The following is a 20,843-nucleotide window of genomic DNA, read 5'->3' as shown; positions in this document are numbered from 1 at the left end:
TTCAGCATTTTTTAGCACTGTTTTGTTCTCCAACAGTCATTTTCTTTGAATACTAACACTTTTAATGAATCTTATTTGGGAGTAAGTCCAAAGTCTTTGATTTTTCTATACCTAATAAATCAGTTTTTAGAAGTTATCTAATCTTAGAGTGGATCAAACAAACAGCTGTGCTAGAGGCTAACCATTTTGCCATATTTTCATTGCAAACACTCCAAAGAGAGATAATAATTGTGCATGCAGTAAGTTCTTTAGCCAGGAATAGATACATTTTCAAAAGGACAAACAAAAATTATTAAAAAGAGTATTTTGGGTAGTCATTCACAGGGAGAGAATTTGGAAGCTGTGTACTGGTTTATTAACCTTTTTTTTTTTTTTTTTTTTTTTTTCATTCTAAGTCAACATAAATATGTGCCAGCATCTCCAGACCAAAACATTCTAGTTCAATAATCATGTGTTCAGCGCATGGGCAAGTAACCTTTGTATCTTTCCAGAGTTCGTGTTGAGGTCTACTCTGTGTCTATTCCTATTGTGTTTCCAGGGAAACAGAAACAGGGGAGAGTAATAGTCATTTCCCAAAGAGCTGGGAATATCATGTTTGATGGCAAAGTACACTGTATCATTAATCCTCCCTACCTAGTTGGGGAATGCTACTTTGTAAGTATATCCTATGTATGCGAATACTGACATACATTCCTTTCAAGAATACAAATAGAGGAATAAAAAAAAGGTAACAGTTAATAGGAGGTAGATAGTATTTTCCTGCTTTGTGCATGTAAACAAGCAGAACTGTGGGGATTTTGAAATTCCATTTAACAAAGTAGTTAAAAAGGATTAATTAATTCAAGTTGTAACAGGCATCATTTTTCAAAGAGCTCGTAGTCATGCTTGAAAAGCATGTATGATTTAAGTGATTACAATGTTGATGGTTGTTCACAGCTTTTAAAAAGAGAAATGATAGAAGTTTCTTCATTAAAGTTTTTACTGTGTAGAAGCTATCTTAGAAAAAAGAAAATATTTGCTTGTATTCACTTAGGCTTGATAAATCTATAAAATATCACAAAGATTCTAAAACAGTGAAGCAGATTTACAGTGACAGAATAGTAGAGATTAAAAATTAGAAGAAGATACAGCATGTGAGTATTTTCACAGAAGAGCCTGAGTACCTGAGTCAGCCTTCTGGGGGAAGACTTGAATTACTGAAACATGCAGAGGAGTAGGAGACAGCAGTCAGCATCTTTGTCTTAATAATTGAGAGTGTAACTAAGTAATAAATCCAATTTTACATTGACATCTTCTGAAACCTCAATCCATAGCAAAGTACCATAGATTTTTAAGCTGAGGAGCATCTGCTCATTTTCCTTGTGCCTCTCCTTATGTTGTGAAGTGACCAGAATTCAGAAACACAAAAGAATTCAATTGCTTAAACAGCCATTAGGGCACAGTTCCTTCTGAATCAGGAATGTGACACGATATCTTTGTTGCACTTGATTTGTTGTCCTGCAGAAAAACACCCGCTTAGCTTAACTGTCTCCAGAAGATATTTCACAGCTATTCACAGCAGGACTCTCTGGGAGAATACTGGTTAAACATTTTCTCCCTGAGAGGTAACTATATCAAAATAGAAATATGCTCAAAACTTTAATTCCAGTCAACACTGTCAATGGGTAGAACTGGAACAGTCCTTTTTATTAAACCACACTATCCATTGAAAATCTGTAGTTGGCAAACTTCATAAAAAGTATCTTCATGGAGAGATCTCAGATCTATACCTGTTGTGCTTAGATCATGTATAAACAAGTCATATACAGTGTGTTTTGCTATGGTGTTTACTTTTCTCATGACAGAAGAAGAAAGATTAAAAAAATGTTAAGCATGCTTAACTGTACAGATTTGTAGAGGGCCAAACTAATGAAACAAAGCAATGATACCTGAGCGTAGACTGCTGCTATTCCTCATCAAGACCTAAGCACCAGTGATGATAACACTGTGGCCAACAAAATGTGTTCCTTCACTATCTTCTCTCTGCAATCTTTTTCTTGTAATATGTGACCATTCCATCTACACCACCTCCAGTCTTTATTCTAATGTAGATCTTGCAGCTTCAAAGTGAATGAGAGTTCTGTAATGAGTAGTTCCACAACTGTACCAGGAAGCCCTGGAATCAGGTTCATTCACCACATCTTTCACAAGCAAAGTTTCCAAGAGTAGCCCCTTCTGCTAGCAAATGTTTTTCATTCATAATGGTCATGGCTCATGACTTTACCGCCTTTTTGTAGATATTTCTAAGTTAGTATAGACTCTTTGCACTGATGTCTAGGAGACTATATTAAGGAGTCAAGACTCTTCTGAGAAAATAATAATAATAAAAATTTAAGAAAAATTGTCTGTTGGCATAAAACAATTGGGAGTCTTTTCAGACAAATATGTTACAGCTCAGCTTGCTCAGCTTGGCAGATAAAAATCTCTTAATGTACAAGTGCCACAATTGTCTTCTGATTGCTATGGTAAAATAAACAGAAGTGAAAACAACACTAGGAAATGCTATGCTAAGTCTTTTTATAGGCTGATGTTTCAGGCAGTGTCAGTAGAACTGTAAATGGTAAGCTTCTGGCACAGAATGTAAAATTCCAGAAAAAGAAAAACTTTTTCTGCAGAATCAGATTTAATATTTAAACACAAGCAATATGGATGTAGCCCAGTGAACTTCAACACATCAAGGACAGTGTTCTCAAATAGAGTGACCTGCAGAGGTTCAGTTCTGGTCTTGTAGACCTTTGAAGCTAGTTTGTTTAATCTAGGGCAAGTTTATGTACTTGAAAGAGAACTGTCTATTTTGGCTTTGCAGTCTGGATTGCTGTTTAACCACCATACATAATTGTGGTATTACTTATTAATCTTTGTAGCCTTAGGTCAGTAGAGCTCTGAAAAGCAGCTGGTTGGCTCAGTGGATGACAAGTTGTCTCCAATTCTTTCAAGTGACAGATGGTTTTAAAAATAATCACAGCAACATGAAGTTCATATGTGTTATTTTTCCACAGGCCATTGCAGAGTACTTAAAAATACACATATGTAAAATCTGTCTGTTGTAGATGAAGAAAGCGGGAGGCAGAGAAAAATTATTCCTCTGTGAGTACTTAAATTAGAATAGAGCACAGTCAGGATTAATACACAGGTCCTAGTCTAGTGCTCTGTGAACTCTGTGAGAAATACACGCTCACAAGCATATTCACATTAAAAAACAATATTATTTTTTTTAAATTGTATAATCCCATGTTGTCTTTGAGATACTAATTTCCTATCTTATATTCCAACTTGCTTTTCCAGAAATTCAGTCAAGCTGTTACAATTTCTCAAAAATTTTAATTATTCTACCATGAGATGGCTGTTCAACCTCAAGCTTTCAGAGCTTCCTACAAACTAAAGCTCAAGTTGTCTTGTTACTTTTCTCTTAAGTTTTCTGATAGAAAGCAGTTCCACAACCCAATATTAACTTGATAGAGTTCAAGTTTGTAAATGTTACTTAAGAGGTACTTAGGTAAGTAGGTGGTCTTCTTGTATGTTTTTAAAATAATGGTATAAATTCATTGCTTTCAGGTTAGAACATTCAAGTTTTTAAAAAGTTCCTTAAATAAGAGTAGCCACATAAAAATATAATATAGTTAAAGGTAAGTATAATTACTATTTTTTATTTTTCTCAGCCGGTAGGTATTTCTGTAGGTATTGCTCTGATGTTTTTTGGGGGGGAAAGTTGTTTTTGTGTGTGTGTGTCTGTATTTTACTAGATCTTTCCACAGTAGATAGGATGCTAAATTCTTACTGCAGAGCAGACACTTTGTAATTTTCCATGTGTTACTTAGAAGTTTATGTGAGATTTGGAATTAATCACTTATACAATTCCCCCTCATAATGTAGTTTACCTGTTACTGATTGACCAAATTAAGTATAAACTTCTTAAACTATTGATGATTCCTTTCTATATATTAACAATGCTGTTAACCTGCACTCAAGCAATGAATTATCTTCCTGAAAAAGTCTCTCCCTTGAGAAAGGGGTTGAAACCATAGAGCCATAGAGGTTCTTCCTATAGTAGCCCTCGCAGGGCTAAAATCATACCACTGTAACATATAAATATCTCCTTTTGTTTCAAGGTCTAAATTTACAAAGAAGTGAAGTGAGTAGCTAAACACCTCAGGGAGCTATAAACTATTAAACTAAAGCCAGAAGCTTCAATCCTTTTTCCGCAGGAAAAGAGGACTTTGCTTTTTTTGTTAGTAGCTGAAACAGAAACATACAAGGTCAGTTCCAGTGATTCCCAATATACATAGACGGAAAAGGGTGCAAATGTGGGAGGAGGAAATGATTTTTAAGAGTATTATATTGTGTTCACAAACAAAATTCTACACATAGTTTGCTTTTTATTGTTTGTTTTTTTTTTCTTTCTTCCTTGTATGCTGGAGTGAAAGAAGAAAAAAACAAAAACAAAAACAAAAACCAAACACCTCTATAAAAAGACAAACTACCACAGTAAATTTGTACATGTCTAAGAACTAACCACATCTTCAAGTCAACTTATGAAGATATAAAGAAATAAAAGAAATAAAATGCCAACATAAAAATGTATGAAACCATTTGAAAATTTAGTTTTTATATAATCCTGAAGAGCATTTGTTAAAAAACTCCAAATGTTTTTGTAAGATTGGATTCAGGAGAAATTCACCAACTTTTCCCTTCTAAATTAATAAATGAAGGAATACTTTAATTAATAATGTACTAGGCTGGTTTCAGAGACAAAACTGAGTTTGCTGAACTCAAACTATTTAAGACATAGGCGCAGGCCAAAAGGTCAGAATGAATACATGTGATACTGTCACACCAAAATCCATTAAACTGCTGACTTCTCACCTGCAGTATAAAGCACTACTGGTTAGGAGAACAGTGCTTACTAGTGTACTAGCTTTTGTTCTGTCTTTTGTAAAAGACAGGGGTCCTCTGGGACATATTGTATCGATCTATAAGAAAAACAAACAAACAAACTTGTATTCTAAGTTATAGTGTGTTTGTAAATGTATCTTTCTTTCTGGCAAACCTTTCTAGAATTCCTGGGGCATCATGCACAGCTAAATTTGTAGGTTGGTTGCACTCCTGTCTGGCAGTAGTAACACCATTTGCTATTAGTATTTCACTTCCTATTTTAATACCTACAGTCAGAACATGTTAGGAAAACATGCCCCTTACATGGGGGAAGAGAGGTTATCTTTCACCATAATCGCTGTGCATTCAGACATAAAAAAGCACAATTGTGTTCCATCCGTAGATTGTATTTGTAGGAGAGATTACTTCAAAAGGCTCACTTAGCCTTTTGTAGCTGTATCGCACTGCAGGTGGATATGTACTATCTATGTGAGATGAAAATTTTTAGCAATAAGATTTCCATGGTCTCATACTCATTTCTCACAAATTCTAATGGGAGGATATATATATATATATAGGCACTCTGTCAGGTTTTTAAAGCAACATAAAGTTCAGTTTCTTCTGTGGGAGAAATGGAAGATAGTACTGTGGAACGTTTGTTTCTACTGCTGCTTTATACCTAATATATTTGAATTTACACCAGTCCATCATCTATACAATATACTCTTGAACCTCCTTGTATAGGCATAAATTTCCATCTCTTGCTAACAACTGAAGGTAGCTTTTTTATCCTCAGCATGACCTAATAAGACCTGGTGCCTGGTCTTTTAAGAAGTGTCATCAGCAGCCTGGTCACTTTCACCTTCTGCTTACAAATGTTACGAAAGTCTCTGTTAATTGGCCTTTAATTTTTTCTTGCTTATATTCACAAACTGAAGGAAATTCAGATTAAAAAGGAATGAGAAGGAACTTCCTTATTAAGAATATGTAAGCTATTTGAATTGTGGTTTCTGTGACAGATTTATTACAGTACCTCAAAACTGCCAAACTTGCCTGCAGCTCTCCATCAGTTCTCTGTATTGGTTTGGTTTTTGCTTACTTACCTTGCAACATTACTTTGCCAAAGTGCAAAAACATTGGGAATGAAACCTTAGCTTATCACTCAAGTAATAATTAATAATGTTTTGGGGGGGGAAGAATGTCTGTTAAGTTTTTTAACTTGGCTTCAATGTGGTTTTGAACTCTCTGTCACATTGCAAACAGAGTCTTTCTATTACTGAACAGTTCAAGAGTAAAATCTACTCTGAGCTAATTTAGACTATAAGGGTTGTTGCTACAACTCCAGAATATTAACTCCTTGCATACAGTGGTACTATTGAGTTTTGCCGCAGTTTTTAAGGGCTGGGAAAAGTGTTTTTTGTGGTTTACCAAAACATGAATAACACGAACTGTATGTGTTCTCTGTGTCAGCTGAAGCCTTTCCTGTTCTTCTGGCTTGTTCTTTAAGTCTATCTTTTATCTTTCTTCATTCCATTTGCTCCTATTCCTTAAAATTATTTTTATGAAACATCTTGATCATTAGGCTAGATGCAAGGAAGAGAAAAGCTCAGTCAGTGAAGACTGTGGGAAAGGGGGAAAGAAAAAAAAAGAGAAACCAAGGATATTCATTTTCATGTGAGCTTGTGGGATGACTCATGCCCCACCAATCTGACTGAATTCCTTTGTTTATGGTCAGTTCAGGCCTAGAGCAAAAAGCTTTTAAAAGAGTAGAAGAAATGGTAACCTGTTCAGTTTCTCTTGGAGCAGAAAGTCAGAGATTTCACTGTGCAGCAATGTCCTGCTGCTAACACGTGGTAAAAATATGTTCTCCAAGTTCTGTGGCTGGCTAACCTCTTTGAAGATACCAACTCACAACTCATCATCAGTCCTGTGTAAAAAACATAAGTTGCCTCCATTTCAAAGGCCTTTCTTTGAAGGCCTAGGAAGAGCTGGCCTTTGAGAACAAGTAAGTCTAAAAAATTTTCTCTTCCTGAAGGCTGTAAACAATGACTTTTCCTTTCCACCTATTCAGGCATTCTGAAAAAGCTGCATTGTAGGCTCCTAACAGCAGTTTTTCTGATCCTCAGTAACTTAATTTCCACCTTAAGCCTGTTTCTCAATGCCTCTTCCTTTCTCTCACCTCCTGTGCCAGCCCTCTTTACCTGCATCCTTCATTCCAGAACTCAAAGCAAACAATGGGACTGTTTTTGTTTGGTGACTGTGTTCTGTTTTGTTGTTTAAATATTAAGGAAGAAGCCACTTTGAATGAAGGTAGAGATTTGCAAAATTGGTTCTTGATTTGAGGAATTTCTAGAAGACTCAGTACAGTATAATGAAAGTGTGAAGTTCTCTGGAACAGAGATAGGGATTAGTGTAGTGGAAATGGAGAAATTAATATTCAGAGGAGGAAAAATGAATATAGGGAAATTTCCTTTGCATTTATTAAAAAACAACAACAACTATTTTCTACATTTTATGGTATAACTGACAAATAGCTTACTTCTACAGGAAATACAGTGTATTGTCCTGTCCAATAGCAGAGTAGGCTGTTGATCATAATAAACAATTGTGTGGTCTTTGCTAAGATGCTAATATTCTATTCAGCATTATTTTTGATTTCACATGATAATTGTCATCAGAATATTTCAGAAGTGATTGCCTTTTGCTTCTTATTTAAACATTAATTCCTGAGGAGTGTGTTTCTTCAGTTTTACTATTATGCTTCGCGATGAAAGAAGATGTTATTTAATTCTGTTTTGAAGAGATTCAGTGCAAATTAAGGATTTTGAGATTTTGAGATCAGAACAGTGCTGTTTACCCATGGATGTGGTTGAGGGGGAATGAGATACATCAGGTATAAACCTTAGGAACTTTGCCAAGTACTTTGTAGAAATCTATACTGAGAAATGAAAAGAGAACAGAAGTTAAAAAATTAATCAAAGTAGCATTTGGTATGAAGAACAGATCACTTTAAATATGCAGTGCCAATGAAGTCCTTTGGAAAAACCTCACCATAGAAATTCTAATGATGATACATACAACTGTGGGGGAAAAAAGAAAAAAAAGAAAAAGAAAAAAAAATTAAATGAATGAAATGAATTTGGGAAATGCTTAATGTTTATCTCTCTGTATATCTATTTAATTTTGGCAGTGACAGAAGTATGAGAACACACATGATGACAAGGGGATTTCCACTTAATTAGATGACTTTCACTTTTACACTGAAAACAGATATGCCCACTGAGAGGCAGTCTTGACACACACTCCAATTAGAATGCACAGAAGACTGATGTTTCTTCAAATTTGCCCACATGGGATTTTGTTGCTATATTCTGTAAGGACTTTCCTTACAGTTTACCTGTGGAGGGAATGAAGGGGATTCTTGTATCCCATTCTCTAAAATATTTTGAGTCAGTGCTCTGTCATGAGCAGTTAAATTAATATCTGCAAGATATTACAGATGATAAAAAAAAAATGTTGAGTAAAAATTGTGAGACTCTGGAGATAAATATGGATGGAATTTGGGTTCATGTTTTTGCAATTTTTCTAGATTAAATTAAAAATGAATTCTTTTTATATTATTATTATTATTATTATTATTTAACTGCGGTTTTACATGTGCATTTAAGTGTGGTAAGACATAAGAAATTCAATACAGTTTTTTCATATATTAATTCATGCTTTTTAATAAGAAGTGGTTGACATGTATTGGAGTAAAAAATAGTACTTACATTTTTCAATTACATTCCAAATTTCTTCTGAATAAGATTGTCACCTTTATTCCAATCAACATAGCAGAGAAGAATCTCCAGTTAAGGACATGTGTGTGTGTTGCTGTTCACAAAAGGTGAAGCTTGGCATAAGCTGTATACCTATTTTTGTATCCATTTGCCTTGTAAATTTTCATGGTGTACACTTTTATTTGATCAGATATGATCAAAAAGTACAGATATTTATGTCTCATGAGGATATGCTAAATTTCAGTGTGATTCATGGAATAATACCATTGTCACTGTAGCTTGCTGACAAAAAACAGCCTCTGGGATGAGATAATGTATTTTATTACATCAGCCATCACAGCTGGAGAAACCAGACAAGTCTTATAATGTGATTTTTTATTTTTATTTTTCCTGATGAAGTACTGATGAAGAGGTTCTGTTTCTCAGCTTCTGTATTTTATTTTTTATTTTTTTTCTAATTATCTGGTTCTCAGAAAGGTACTACTTTGCCAAATGGCCTTGCTACAATCTAAGTTGTGTTGGATGCCACTGACATAAAAGGGCAGCTTGATATTTCTGGAAAAATTCAGGAGAACTCAACCTGTTTGCCTAATACTTTTCCTTGAACTCCCATCCTACTGGCTATGCAATGCAAAAGATAAAGTGCATGAGCCTTATCTTTTCCAGTGACATTTAATTCTGAGAGATCTGAGAGAGCAAGGACATGCCTATGTAGTCCTTTTCTGGCAGAAACAAGTACAGACTTCAAATGGCACAGTCTGGATTCAGGCCAGAGCTGACAAAAATTGTTTAGCTGCAGTTGGAGTTGCTTTGTGTTTAAACTAGCATGGGACTCAGCATCTCAGCAAGACTTATGTGCTCAAGGACTAGAGATAGATAGTCCAACTGCATAGCTTTTTATCTAGTGCTAGCTCACATTCAGCTGAACTTGAAGCACAAGGCAGATGAAATCACATCTGTGTGCTTGCTATAGTAGAAATACTAGCTGATGTTGTGCAACACAGGTTAATTGCCAGGCATGGCAAGTCTGCCCTCACTGTGCCAAGGGGTGTGTGGACTATTTGTTAGCCTAACTCTTTGAGGTGAGAAGGTGCAGAGGGAGAGAGCAGGAAAGGACTTCTGCAGTTCCTTACTTAACAGAGGTTAACTAAGCAAATTAACATTTGTTTTGTTTTGTTTTGTTTTTCTTTGAAATGGCAAAATTCAGTTAAGGTTTTTTCAATTAGAATAATTGACTCTGTGAGCATATTAAGGAGAAGCATAAAAGCAGGCCAAATATGTGGCAGTGTGGTCATGACAGTGAATAAATTAATGTGCATAAGCTACTTATGCACTTTTGACCTAATGATGTTGATTAATTTAACACATGGGAGGGGTCTGAGGAGAGTATTTGCTATTATTATTATGGTTGAATATAGGAAGCAGTTGGTCACAGCAAAAACATCCATGTTTCTGCAGGAATAGGCAAAATGTTGTGTCCAAATACAGAAACAATCTCTAAAATGTGATTGGTTTAAGATGTGTGACTGTTTAACACAAACCTGCTCTGCGTTTGGTTTGTGTTGCAATAAAGATAAGGGCATGTTCCTAAAACAAGAGGCTACAGAAAAAGTGCCTTTGTTCACTTATTTAAAGTAAATGTGGTGACTAATTGCTTTAGAATTATCAGTTAAGTAAAGAAGGCGTTAGCCATCTTGTATATGCTACTCATACACAAAACCATTCTGTTTGGCTTTTTCTCCTTGCATGTTTGATTTAAGTGTATGTTCTTCAAAGCTGTTTTTCAGAACTATTTTCTGTCTTGGCTCTTTTGCCTGCAAAATTACCACACATCTCACATATGTGAGAAATGCTCATTGCTTGGGACCTACTGAATGTAAACAGTACTCAGTTTTACAGTCACAGAGCTGCAGAGGATCTGTAGTCACTTCAGTGGAGTAATGCAAACTGGGCTAAGCATCTGTCAGCTCACAAACAGCTCTTTTTAAAGAACTTATATCTTCAGCTGTTTGACTCTTTTCCTGTCAAGGGAAAACTGATTTCTTTGCTGCGAGTGATGGGAAGATTCTCAGTGTTTAAAACATACCCAGGAAAAAAACAACAAACAAGAAAACAAACAAAAACAGCAAACCAAAGATCTCATACTCTTAATGCTGTATCATTAGTGCTTTTGGAAGAGAATTTCTCGTTGTACTACATTACACAGTACACATCCTATAAAGTCCCAGCAGATTCCTGTAGCATGTTTTCTGACAGTCAGCTAGTGGTATATAGAATGCTCTGGATATCAGTTTTACTGCCGTGGGATTTTATTTTATTTTTTTTAATCATGCTAGATATTCAGGTAGTAGGGACACAAGCTTTCATTATTGTTCTGAAAGATACAGTAGAGGACATTGCATTTGAGCCTAAAAATTCCCTATCACTGTGACATTTCCCTGTTGTTTTGACTTCATGTCATGTATGATTTTTGTTGCCTTTGAATTTCTTCCTGTCTAAAAACAGTATTTGTACAAGGAAATGAATTTGAAATGTTTCTAGTTACTCTTCCTGTTTTTAATTTCATAGAGTTAGATAATTGACAAGGTTGGAAAATACCTCCAAGATCATCTAGTCCAAGCATCCACCTATGAGATATATTTCCCCACTAAGCCATGCCCCTTAGTACAACATCTGATTGGCTCCTGAACACCTCCAGGGTTGGTGATTCCACCTTCCCCCCAGGCAGCCTGATCCAGCACCTGGCCATTCTTTCAGAGAATAAATTTTTCATAATATCCAACCTGAGCCTTCCCTGTTGCAGCTTGAGGGCATCACCTCTTGTCTCCAGTTATGTGGGAGAAGAGGCTGATCCCCATGTCACAACAGCCTCCTTTCAGGTCTTTGTAGAGTGCAATAATGTCTCCCCTAAGCCTCTTCTCCAGGCTGAACAGTCCCAGTTCCCTCAGCCACTCATAAGATTTGTGCTTCAGACCCTTCACAAATTCATTGCCCTTCTCTGGACACACTCCAGGGCCTTCATGGCTTTCTTGTAGCAAGGGGAACAAAACTGAAGACAGTAGTCAAGGTGTGGCTCCATCAGAGCAGATTAATGGGGAGCGAACAGTGCCTACTCCTGCTGCCTTTGCTGTTTCTGATGCAAGCCAGGATCCCTCTAGCTTTCTTGGCCACCTGGGCACACTGCTGGCTCATGTTTAGCTGTGTGTCAGCCAACGGCCCAAGGCCCAGTTCCTCCACACAGCCTTCCAACCATGCTGCCTCAAGCCTGTAGAGTTGCCTTGGGTTGTGGACAAAATGCAGGACCTGGCGCTTGGTCAAATTTGATGCAAAGAAACTGAAGGTACCACCAAAACTGCTCTCTTATTAAAGTGGGCTTTGTTTGTCCTACAGTGCAGGTTCAGCATAACATGTAACTTGAAGTAATAAATGTAGTATTAATAAGAAGTTACCAGGGATTAGATCTTTAATCTTAAGCCTGAAGGATTTAGAATTAGTGGGCAAGAGCCATCAGCAGCTGTTGCCCCCTTCTGTGGTGATGCGTGAAGCTCTCTGAGCACAGCCATGCCATGAAGAATGAGTAAAGTCCCCACCACTGCTTTTGTGTGAGGGGAAATGCAGTCTCTGTCAGACACATAGGCTGATGCACTTCCTAATGGCATGAAGAGACCCATAACCAGAGCCTTTTCATGATAGCCAGCAATCAAAAAAGAGTGTTGAAGCTGTTCATATCTGGCGTAAGTAATGATCTCTGTCTAAGTGGTCTTATCTGCCTAGCAGGTTGGATTGAGACTGCTAAGAAAGCTGCTTGGGCCCTGTTCCTGTGCATGAATCCTTGCAATATAAGGACCATATCATCTGAAAATGGCTTATGACAGAAGCAGAGTCCAGAATCTGAATTTACATTTAAAATACATTCTTACAAATAGAGGAAAACATACTGTCAGCTTTATGTTGAAGCAATGGACTTTTTCCTCACTCTAGTGGGAGTTTGACTATTTCCTGCTAGTTTTTAACTGACTCATTTATAACCGTGTCAGGTTTGGAGATGTTCATGCTGAAACAGTAAATTCTGTATTTTTTTTTCAGATGCCTTTTTCCCCAGTAAATTTGCTAATGCGGTTGATCCAGGTTTGTTAGTTTGTCACACAACCCCTTGCAAACCAAGAACAACCTTTCTCTTTGGTCAATTATACCTTAATCCCAGCTTTTCTGGAAGAAAGATGAACATATCCTCTAATGCAGGATCTGTTCTGCATGTTCCCTGCTAAATTAGAGCTAAATCCTAAACTGCATTTGCACAGTGATTCCCAGGCCTTCCTGTTCATCACTTGGAGTTAAGGTACACCCACTTTTCTAACTGGTCACTTTTATCTGAGAAGTCATCAACTATTTTATTTTTCCTAGCAGGGGTTTCACACCCATTCTTGCATGCAGCCTGTTGCACAGCCACACAGCTGACATAAACAGCGTGGGAATAAACTAGTCAACAGATTATCCTGAAAATTAAGTACTAGTAAGTGAATTTCTATTCCTGCTTAAGTACTATAGATCTGAGATATGCTGGATACTTTATTAGCTTTTAGTCAGAGCTTGGTCATGAATTTGAAGTACTTTTGGACTAAGGAGTGCCATATAAAGTGACAAATGGAAAGGCAAGCCCAGTGACTTCTCTCAGGTTATCAGTCAATCCTGTGACCATTACACACATCAAAAATTAAAGCTACTAAAATAATAAAGAAATGTTGGAAAGAATCAGCTGGAGAAGTATTTGTAAATCAGAGAATTCAAGAATACGTATGCCTTTGTAGTTGCAGCATTTAAAAGTTATTAAAACTTGTTTTCTTCCTGTAGCTTCAAAAAATGTACAGTACTTAAAATTCAAATGTACCTAGATATGACGAGTCCAAAGCACTTGATAAGGGCTATAATAGCTGTTTTGGGACAGATAAAATACCTCTTTTCCTATAATTACTACACATGGAGACAAGAATTTTTATTAAATGTTTCACATGCGAAGTAGAAAGAATTGCATCTCACATTTTGTCCAGTTCTTATACCATACTGCATAAAAATATGCAGTATGTGCATTGATGGAAAACAAAACAGGCAAACATAATTTTAAAATGTAGAAAACAAATTTATAATTTATCTTGCTCTGAATAAAGAAAACCATTCTCAGTTTAAATTGATCCCAATGTTCCATGAATGTCCATCAGAATTTTGAACCTCGTGAGTGATAATATGTGAAAATGTGATCAAAGTGGTGCACAAAGCATTGAATATGCTTAAGTTTCATTCTCAGCATCCTCTGGTACAAGTTTAGTAAAATAATCTCTCATACTGTGAAGAATTAAGACTGGAATGTGGTAATAGCAGCTGATCAATGACATCATAGAAGTGTGCCCTCAGCTTCCTTCATTATTTCACAGTACATCCTGACCAAGAAACAGGGATTAAATTATATGGACCTACAAAGGCCAGGCTTGTGCACAGTTTTGTAGGTAAAATACAGGTCATATTTAGTTCATTTTCATTGTACACAAAAAGCTATGTGTACATTACTGCCTTAATAGAAGTCCCTCTTAAGACCATCATTTTAAAGTGTTTTATTTAACTTGGCTTTAATTTTGAGAAATTTTGCTAATTCTGGACTTTGACTGCTGTCTGCAAGTCTACTTAGGTTAGGCAAAGTAGTTAATTGGCGTTCAGCGTACTCACTGTACTGATATTTACATAGATCTCATATCTTGACATCAGGTTCCTTTTTGTTTCCAACACAAATGTGTCTGATTTAGCATTAATATTCACTGAACAAAGCTAAATCAGTAAGAAACTCTTAAAGCATTATATTCTCCAATTCTTACTAGAATTCCTAGTCACTAAATATCAAGTAAATATCAAGCAAAGTATGCATCAGAGTAAATTGTTCAGATTAGTATTCTGTGCAGATACTTTATTCCAGAATAACCAACAATTTATATTAGAAATCATTCTGCATGAAGAAAATCAGAGGGAGTGTTATTTTAGGAATAAGGGACTTTCTCTGCAGCTCATTTTCCCTTATTGCCAGAAACACTGATTGCGGGTTCTCTGTAGATGAGAATGTTCCCATGTCTGGTTTTGAAAAAGCAGTTAAATCCATACCTCTGAACAAAGTCTGTGGCACTGGGCATCAGCAACACAATTCTTAAATTCTATAAATACTTGAACCATGCTCTGGAATGCATTTTTACAATATTGTCTCAGTATTAAAAGCTGTACTGGGTACCTAATCTATGTTACTACTTTAAGGTTAGTCACAGTTCTAGGATCCTTATCTCTTTGGCATACCTCATGCATTTTTCTTGTTTGTCTGTTTTTAATCTAAGCTGCTCCTTAGAGTTCTAGTGACCTAATTCTTTCCTTAGCTTGTTTACAGACAAGGTGAGTCTGTACAGAACAGATAAATTACAAGTACTAGGAGATTATTTAATACTATTTAATACTTTGTGTCAGACATCCTTGTTATAGTTTTATTATAGTGTCTGAAAAATCCTATCTTCAAATCATTTTAAATCTTTTCTGTTTCTTATAGACTGTGCTACTTAGTAATTCACATCGGTTTTTGTGGATTCAAAAGTTAACCTATCCATTAACAACAAATACAAAGGTGTTATAATCTACTTCTACTGGGGAGGGAAGGTGTATGCTCTTCTTTTATGAAGCCTTGTGCAAAGAGAAAGCAGGCAGGTAAAGGAGTATCACAATGGATACTGCCAAAATGAATGTTCTGTAGGTCATATTTGAACCTTTGTTAGAAATCTGGATCAAAAGTTACCATAGAAATTTAAATAATGTCATTATTTCTTTAGCATCAAGGATTACGAATAATAAAAATATAGGGAATGAAATATTCTTCAACAAGGTATAAGAGTAAAAAAGAGGTTTGCATATAGAAAGCAAGATCTTCATGAGACTGTGGGATGTGCTTTTGTTTATTCATTGTAAGAACCATGCTAAGAAGTGTTAGTTCTTGCTGAAGAGCATTTCCTTCATTTTAAGTTTTTTTTTGTTGTTTTTTTTTTTTTTTTAACTTCGCATTCACTCTGTATTGGTAAAAAGCATAACCATTTTCCAGCAGCTGCCTTCTCCTGGAGTTTACATTTTTAGCATATCTGCTTTCTGAGCTGCTTATGCTGCTAATAGTTCTGTAAACATGGCTTAGATTACCCTTAACAGTTTAACTAAAAAGTCTTTGCTCACCATAGGTCATTTTAACTGAAGAAAAAAGGAAAAATCTCTCAAAATTATTTTCACACCCTTATATGGAGAAGAATCTTTAGATGGAGGTTTGCTACTGAAGAATAGTGAAGCTGGAATACTCTATGCCTGTGATTACATCTTCGCTATTCCTTTTTTAAGTTATATTTCTTGGTTGACTAGTCATATAGAGAAGCATAGAAGACCTCTGCTACTATGCATAAAATATTAACCAGGGGATTAGTCTGTTTGAATCTTGACCCTGATTTATGACGAAGATGCCCTACTCTATATTGCCATTAGCCTGGGAGGGAATGCATGGAGGAAATCTCCTGTAGACTTGCAGGCTGATAGCTGTGGTTTACTTCAGCCATGGTTATGACTTCAGATAATGACTCTAGAAAAATCCTGAAGGTGAGAGAGATACTTACACAAAGCACCAGTAGATGCTTTTCCCTTGCATTTATGTTATTTACCCAACATCACAGGTGTCTAAGCCTGAATAGAGCACTAAATTCAGCTTAGATCTAATAAAATATCCAACTGTCAAATTTGAGTGCACTTATTTCACTGATCTGAAGTTCAGGAAAAACTATATTCAGAAATGGAGTAAGTGAATGATCATATTAGTAACAGTTCTACCCCATCACGGAGTCACAGAACTGCAGAACTGTGGGGGCTAGAAGAGACCTCTAGAGATCATTGAGTGCAACCCACCTGCCAAAGCAGGTTCCCTAGACCAGGTTGTGCAGGTAGGCATCCAGGCCAGTCTTGAACATCTCCAGAGGAGGAGACATCACAGCCTTTCTGGGCACCCTGTTCTGGTGCTCCATCACCCTTACTGTGAAGAAGTTCTTGCATATGTTTGTGCAGAACTTAATATGCTTCAGTTTGCGGCCATTTCCCCTTGTCCTATTACTACACACCACTGAAAAGAGTCTGGCCTCGTCCCTTTGCCTCCCACACCTTAGATATTTATAGACATTGATCAGATCCCCTCTGAGTCTTCTTTTCTCAAGGCTGAACAGACCCAGGTCACTCAGCCTTTCCTCATAAGAGAGGTGCTTCAGGCCCTTTATCATCTGTGCTCCGCTGTACTCTTTCCAGAAGAGATACACCACTTAGATATATAGATCTCACCTGAGAGGCTTCCAGAGACAATTAATTTGCTGTGGCAGATCTGCTTGAGGTCTAATCTGAGTTTCTAGACAGAAAATAGCAGGAGTCAAATCCCACCATAAAAAATGCACATCCTCAGAACAGCTTGTTTGGCACCTGCCAAATCAGCATGTTCATAGTGCCCTGAGCTGTGTCTGGGTACTTTAGACTGGAAAAGACTACAAATATGCCTTTTATGATTGTAAAAAGAGGCTTTCCCAGCTTGTGCTTGCATTATTTGGGCAGAACTGTTGTGTTGCTGAGGATCTTGAAGTGAGACTCAGGTGGAGTACTTTTATACTTTCCAAAGTATGGAAAGTAAGGACATCAGAGAGTGATCCCAGTGTGAAACCAACCGGCATCTTGCTAAGCTGGGGGAAGAGCATGAGTAACATATGATTGCTGATAGCTAATCACTTCATAAAATGGTTGCAGTTGCCAGCTCTTCTGCTGCCAGTTAAAGCATCTCATTTACAAAAGTGTTGTGGGTCAAGGTGCAGTAAATATACCATCATTATTACAAGATTTTTAATTTATTTTAGCTTTTCTTATTTCAAGGGACCAGTTTGCAGTGGTGTGTGGTAAACACACTATAAGCAGATAAGTCTTAAAACAAAACTGTCTCTAAAACATACGATGCAAATTACCTTTCAGATTCCAAAGTTTCTGTTCATATAGCACTTATGTATACTAAAACATAGGCTCAGGATAATGATGGAAGCCAAAAGAAATGAAACTGAATGCACATATTGGTTTTTTTTTGGTGGCAGTTGTATGGCGCCACTCTCCATATTATGTTAATTTCTGAAACAGTTTATTGACTAGTGAAATCAAGTAGTGTATGTGCAAATACACAAAGGAACTTAACTCCCTTGTTTTTGCATCATTAAAACTGAGTAAAAGATGAGGTGAAATGCTAGTTTTTAAACTTTTCTTTTGACCTAGTTAAGCACTGTGTTTTAAATCTTCTAAGTTGTATATATATAAATATATTTAATATCAGAAATATATATATGTATATGTGTGTGTGTGTGTGTGTGTGCGCTCTGAAACTTTCTGTGTGTTGTACTGTTACTTCTGTTACTTTTTCCAGGAAGTCTGAGTTAGAATTGTTGCTAGTGACCATAAGCCTCCAGAATTTTTGGTACATCCTTTGTTGGTATTTTTGTCTCAGCATTTAATATCAGAACACAAACACAGAAAGAACACTTGGCTCACATCAGTGTGGTCCTGACCTACCAAGCAGTAACAAAAAAATATGATTCATATGCACTATTATTAAGCAGTATCCTTGTGATCCTTGAGGGTACCCCTTTTTTACCCATATAAAGTAAATTCAAAGCAGAAGAGAACAGTTCAGTGAGGACACGGGAGTTTTAATGTGCTTATTTTCATATGTTATTGTTCACTGCAGTTAAGTCCAACAAAAGGAAAAGCACAGTCAATTCTGCAAGTGATAGTCCTATGAAATTGTGTTGGTAAAAGGACAGATAGCATGAGGCTGGGCTCTTTTGTTGTGTTCTTTTTAACAGAAAAGCATGCAGACAAATTGTACGATGAAGGAGATAATCTTGCCCTGACTGGAACAAAGAAATACATTTTTATTTGAAAAGGAATGAATAATGAAATAAATAGTTATAAATAGTTTCACTTCATGGGGAAAATGAAATGGCCGCTATTAGAATCATCTTCTGTAAGACATGCATGAAGACATTTATGTCTAGAAGATGACCTCTAAAGCTTTTGAGTTTGTTCTGTGAGACAGGAATTTGCATAGACAATAAAAGTGCAACATGAGTATACTGACATGTTCTTCAATTGGCAGCTTGGTTTCTCCTGATGGGAAAGGGTTTTTCTTGCTTTTTTTTTTTTTTTTTTTTTAACATCAGGAAGTCTGAGCAGAAATGCAGGAGGCAGGGGGGTGCTTCCTGCTTGGATGAGAAAGTGAAACTGCCTGGAGCTGGCAGATACAGCCAGATCTAGCTCCGGAGCTTGCTGTGTTCTGCTGCTTGTTTTTTTTTTTGGTTTTTTTTTTGTTTTTTGTTTTTATCTGCTTAGGTTACCCTTCTCCACAGCTTTTTGTTTAAGGACTTGCATAGCCCACAGCAATGTGCTACCTATTTAGAACTCCTAATGCAAGGGAATGTTTTTTACTCTTAGATTTGTACTCCCTGTATGAAAATGTTTTTAACAGTTCCTAACATTGTGACAAATGTTGATTTCACTTTACTGCTTTATTATTTAACTATTGCCCTTTATGTATTGAAACAACATAAAGTACAGTACTGTGAAGGAGTCTTGTCGGATATACGTCAGATATACCTATGTATTCATAAAATATTTATTGAACTATCAGGCAGAATATTAGGGCATCATCTTCAGATGGGCTGGTTCATGTTGGTAAATGTATTATCTGTGGACTTCAGCATAAATTATTTCTCTCCTCTTTATTGGGTGCTGCATATTTTCTGACCAGGAATAGATGATACACTATAATTTGCCACAAAAATCAAGGGAAAATCTCATTTAAATATAGAAATGAAGGTTTGTATTTCCAGTGAAGCATTCAGAATTCAATAATTTTACAGCATTTCTGTGGAACAGTTCTGAAGTGATGACACACTATTATAAAGTGCTTTCAAACAAGTTTAAAACAATTGGTGGAAGATGCAGTGCAGGCTGAGGTGTGGAAGAAAGAGGAAGTGCTGATACTTTGAATGTCTGTTTGGAGTTATTGGCCTTTGTCACTCCTGAAATGTTACATGCAGATAAATATATTTTCAAAGCCGCTCTTTTGTAGAGTTTATGAAAATATGAATCACTTGTTTTCAAAGGGTACCACTGCAAATGTGTGTAGTTCCTTGACACTTGAAAAAAGCATATATGAGAAATGAGGAATGCTGAAAATACTGAGAAGCTGTTAATGAATGTTTAGGTTTCTTCAGAGACCTTCACATCTCCTTCCCATGCATAATTCTGGATTTGCTTACATAGTGAAAGGATATTATATAATCCTATAAATAATTTGAGCTTTGTACATGTGATAATTGCCCCCAAACAAACACAATCACTGTGGTCTGACGTATACAGTTTAAATTTATAACTTTTATGGTTCAAACTAAAGATAAGGTTTCTTTCCATGTATCACATGCTGTGTCTTCATTTTAAAGTTCATCTTATGGTGGCATTTCAGCACAGTAAGCTGTAATTACTGCTCCTTTTTATTCAGCTTATTCATTCTTCCTACATATTTCTTCTTGTTTCAGCCAACTTACTTCCCAGCTGGCTGTTGTTTACCTGATAGGTATTAAATTGCTCCAGTGTTTACATCCTTCCCTTTTCCTTTTTATACAATATACAAAGGCAACTCTTACTTGGATCGATTACTTTCTGTGTAAATTTGTCTAACAAACAAAATATAGCACCACTGATTCCGATGGGCTTTAGAAAATGATTTCCTCACATCATCTATAGTTGACATAAGTGAACATGTTGTGAACATTTTTGTGATCACAGTGTATGACAGTAGTATAATCTTCAGTGAAATTTCTAACAAATTTTTTAGCTATGTAAATAAAGATAAATAACTTTAAATATCTGAAAAAAAAAAAAAAAGGGCAGTGAGGGAGAAATATGTAAACACATGAAGTATGATTCCATACTAGAAAAATGAAAATCTTGCCATGGATATTGACTCTGAAGATTTACATCAGAAATAAGACAGGGTGGTGGAAAAAAAAAAAAAAAAAAAAAAAA

At 36.2% G+C, this 20,843-nt stretch overlaps 1 protein-coding gene across 2 annotated transcripts in view; it reads left to right on the top strand.

Moving 5' to 3' along the window:
- The window catches only part of ADGRV1 (adhesion G protein-coupled receptor V1), a 248,806-nt gene that overhangs the window by 135,570 nt on the left and 92,393 nt on the right, over nt 1-20,843 (top strand). The window lies entirely within an intron of this gene.

This window comes from Coturnix japonica, chromosome Z (assembly GCF_001577835.2).
Source record: "Coturnix japonica isolate 7356 chromosome Z, Coturnix japonica 2.1, whole genome shotgun sequence".
Classification (NCBI taxonomy): domain Eukaryota; kingdom Metazoa; phylum Chordata; class Aves; order Galliformes; family Phasianidae; genus Coturnix; species Coturnix japonica.
The sequence above is the reverse complement of the archived record's forward strand: the minus strand, read 5'-3'. Positions and strand labels throughout refer to the sequence as shown.